Here is a 4,701-nt window from a genome sequence, read left to right on the forward strand (position 1 = left end):
ACTGCTCGGTGTTAAATACAGAAATAGGCGGCAGACGGTAGGAGGCCGGTGATATTTCTGACACCTCCATGAGAGGAGAAGCAGTGTGTGAGAGTCTGGTTTGTTTTTTTTCATTCAAGGACACATTGATCCGAGGCTCCGCAAGCCTTGAATCGGTTTATTTTGGTGTATGTGGGCCACATGCCGGACTAAATGGCACTTTTAACGTGCATGTGTGCGAGCGTGCACGTTGGCGCTGATGTTCGCTACGTGTCCTTCTGCGTGCCGTCGTTCCCGTCCACAATGCGTCGCCATGTGACAAAGCTCCATTGTGAGTCTATTTCCAGTTCTTCTTATCAAGCGCGGTCTGTGGTCGTGTACCGACATGCAGTCCGCAAACACCGAGGCCGAAAGATGAAAGCAGCACGTCAGCACCAGATTAACACTTAACACCCGGTTTTGCAGCTCTAAAGAGCTCTGCGGGCTCTTTTAAGTCTTGTTGGTGGTTTTAGGGAACATGCACCGTTTTAAGTGAGGCCAAAAGGGAATAAAGTGTGATAAACCCAGGGTGTGTGAGCTAAAGTTGGGGAAGAAAGTGAAGCATTTAGAAGGTAAGGAGACAGAGGAGCTGGTTAGCAATGAACCAGAGCCTTGAAATGGATGTTTTTAGAAGATAATCGTGTGTCTGATGTCGGCGTCTTGTGCAGCTTTCACTCTTCAAATTAATGAATAAAATCAGGCACAGATACAAAATAAAGACTCTGAGCTTGAGTGTCGGTGCAACTATAAAACATGCACATGAACCCAACAGCCCCACAAACAGCCCCACGGGGACATTGGTTGAATCTTGCAAAGCAACTGAACACCCTCTTACCCCACCTGCATCTCCATTAGTCTGACATTTGGACGAACACTCGGTATCTTTCTGAGAATTGGATTAGAGGATTAATGCTGCACTTGTGTGCGCTTTGAGGTGTGAATAATTAAAGCGCTGGCAGGTGTAGGTTCCACGGTGTAACGGTTAGCACTCTGGACTTTGAATCCAGCGATCTGAGTTCAAATCTGGGTGGAACCTTTGTCACATTTAAAGACGGATGGTGTGAGTTTGCAACAAATGGCAGCTGAGATATGGTTAAATACTTGATGCTAGAAGTTGGGAAAGACAATTAATTAAACTAGGCGTCTTTTTACAAGGTAATCTGGTGGCGCTGATGTGAAAACACCCTTTTAATATATAAGAATTTTTTGCTTATATCATGCAAAGCTGTGGGTCAGTGCAGCAGAATCAGCTCTTATTATTAATCCCAGTAATTTCACAAAAACTTCATCAAATGCTCTCAAACAAAGAGGGCCCACATCTCAAAACAAGAAAGACGCAGTTAAATGACCCACAAAATACTCAAGTGAGAACCTCAAAACCCCACCGTATGGTTGGTGTGAAAGACAACTTAGATAAAGATAAAGAGACTTTATTGTCATTGTGCAGAAGTACAACGAAACTTGTGTGGAAGAACACGACAATAGCAGCAGTGCAAATAAGAATAAAAATAAGAATACTAGAAATAAAAATAATTTAAACAAAGTACTATATACACAAAGCATTATATACAGCATTATATACTTGCACAGATTCCAATCCTCAACCCACTCTTTCCCAAAAATATGGCAAAACGCGACTCCTAACGACATATTTGGGCAAAAAATATCCCGAAATCCTGACCAACAACCTTCCGGCGAGTCACGAGGGCGCCTCTCTAATCCACAGATGACGACACCGGTGTTGACGTTGGCTGCCGGAGGAAAAGTGACAGGGGCAGATTTAAATAACTCAGGCCACATCAGAGGCATTCTCAGCCCGAGTGTGAATGCTCAGCAATGTGGCCTCATCACATCAGAGCTTCAGTGATTAGAACCCGAAAAGCGTCTCTGACACAAGCGCAGAGACTCGCGAGGCATGAAGTCACTCGCTATTTATCTGCTGGCGAGCCTCAAAGACCTGGATGACATAAGTTTTTGAGGCTGCCAGTCAGCTGCTGCAATGACAACGACAGAGTGAAGCTCCTTTAGGGTCTAAACATATCCCATAAGCTTGAGGCGTAGTTATTCAATGCCACAATAACATCGGTCCTCTATTTGTATGAAAATGAAGCGGTGTTCGGATTTAAATTGTCTTTCTCTGTGCAGCAACAAAAAAAAAAATCTCATTTAATAAGGATGGTCACTCAGCAGCTACAAGAATCCTCCACCGCCTGCAGCTACCTCAGCGCAAGGATGGCAATTTTGCATCTGTTACCAACCCTCATCTCGGAGAATTGAGCAATTTAAAGCCAGACAACCTCATGGGTGGATAAACCTAAACAGGCACTCATGGATAGTTTTCCACTTCAGCTCTACTGAGCCGCTGCTGCTTAGTGTGGACTGAAAAACGAAGAGGAAAAAAAAAAAATCAGTTTACATATTTTTTTTTTCCCTTTTTATTTGACTGATTTTTAGACATTTTATTTCAAGAAAATTGTCTGTTAACGTACGTTTGCAAGTCTATCAACATGACCCTATTATTACAAATAGATGTAACTGAAAAATTGTAAAATTGCCCACCATTAGTGACAGTCACCAGAGAAAAGGCACTGATATGAAAGTATTTTTTGTTAACTGGGAGATAGTTTGTCAATTACGGAGGTTTTCACAGCAAAAATGTTGAATGGATGTGTTTTTGTCGGTGCATGATGTCCATAAGTGCTGCTAAACTATGAACATACAGCTTAAATCATCCATCCATCCATTATCTATACATTAATCCTCACCAGGGTCATGGGGGGCTGGAGTCTATCCCAGCTGACTCAGGGTGAAGGCAGGTTCACCTGGACAGGTAACCAGTCTATCACAGGGCTACACTTAGAGACAGACAACCAAGCACACTCACATTCACACCTACGGACAATTTACAATCACCAATTAACCTCAACATGTTTCTGGACTGTGTGGGAGGAAGCCGGAGAACCCGGAGAGAACCCACGCTGCACGGGGAGAACATGGAGACTCCATGGTGCCCCCACTAGGACGCAAACCTTCTTGCTGCGAGGCGACAGTGCTACCAGCTGCTTTAATCATTATACATGTAATTTAAATGTATACAATAAAAATCCCAAGACTTGATGTAAAGCACATTAAAACCAACAAGAACATCAACGTTTATGTACCAAAGAAAACTGGATACCAGAATCTCTTGAGGGCCTGTTAATGCAACAACACGCTTATCAGAAAGAGCCAGTTTAGCTAATGTCTGAAAACTGTACTGACTTAGAATTCAACGCTTTAATTCTATTGGAGGCAACAACCAGCGACCTTCAGCGGTGTTGCGCTTTGGCTTCTATAAGCTGTAGTTGTTGGTCCAAGGCAACAACATCGGAGGACGAGTCGCAGCAGACAAAGCAGTCACGTTGTGTTTTAAGGGCCGATTGCCTTTAATTGACCGCGTGCAGAAACATTAAGGGATCGATACGAACTCTGAGAGCAGACGGACGGGAGGCACACGTGGTTCTAGTCACTCTACAACTTCGTCTCTCTGCAACCCAGACAGTCACGTTTTCAAACTCAAAGGAAAACACATGACTCCTCGTTGGATGTTTCTGAAAGGCTGTGGCTTCGCTCTAATGACGGGATATCACAGCTAGTTTACAGAACAGGCTGCGGCATCTTGTAAATGTGAGTGTTCCTGAGGTGTTTTGGTGTTTTGGGCGCTGCACAGGGTTTGTGGAGAATTTTTAGGACTTCCTAGTGTGTTTGGGCGCCGTCGATGGGAAGCAAAGCACCTCCAAAGTCCAGCTACTTCAATTACAACTCGTTTAATGATGAATTCTAAAGGTGTGGATGATGGAAAAGCCTCCTCACACAGCCTCACGGATTTGGGTGGACAACAAAATTTACATCATTGTTGTTTCATGAATCAAAAGCACGAATCGACCTTGAGGTTCCTGCCCTATGACTACCACTACTGAATGACCAGAAGGGGGCACTGCAGTTCATTAACGTCTTTTTGAACAGTTCTAAATGCACTCAAGAAAGGGGGCAGAGCAAAAAGTCAATAAACTTTATCCTGAAAGACGTATACCTGCACCTGTTGTAATTCGTCAACAGTATAAAGGCGTGGACAGGAGTGCAGCCAAAATAAATCCAGACCTTTTGTGCTGTGCAAGGTGTTCTGTCTGCAGCTTAACGTGAAGCCGAAATGCTCTTTCTGCTACTGACGAGCCCGACTCTGCTCGATGCATTCAGCGTCAACGGGGATCGCAAAGACTTTGTGACCTGCAGCGACCAGTTCTTGAGCGCACCTCCTTGAGCTTCCTCTCGCTCAGCGGTTCATCCTCAACCTCTGACTTCCCGCCAATAAAAACGACTCATTCAGAGGAGCAGAAGTAAAACACTGCAAGTTCCCCATTTAAAAGGCATTTTATGATACAGACTCTTGGGAACTGGGAAGCTGCACTGCATCATTTGCTGATGATTGTAATGATTATACTCTTGTATGACATATTTACTGCATTAAATTATTATTATTACAACAACTGTGGAAGGATTAAAAGCTCTGCATAAAAGCCTGCAAATCCTTTATCAAATTTGTAAATAATTTGCGTTGTTTCATAGAGCTGTGTTTTACTTTAATCACTCTGATTGGCTGATAGATGCACAAAGATGCCGAGCTCCTCGTTTAAGTGCATTACG

Source organism: Stegastes partitus, unplaced genomic scaffold, assembly GCF_000690725.1.
Source record: "Stegastes partitus isolate 25-593 unplaced genomic scaffold, Stegastes_partitus-1.0.2 Scaffold789, whole genome shotgun sequence".
Classification (NCBI taxonomy): Eukaryota; Metazoa; Chordata; class Actinopteri; family Pomacentridae; genus Stegastes; species Stegastes partitus.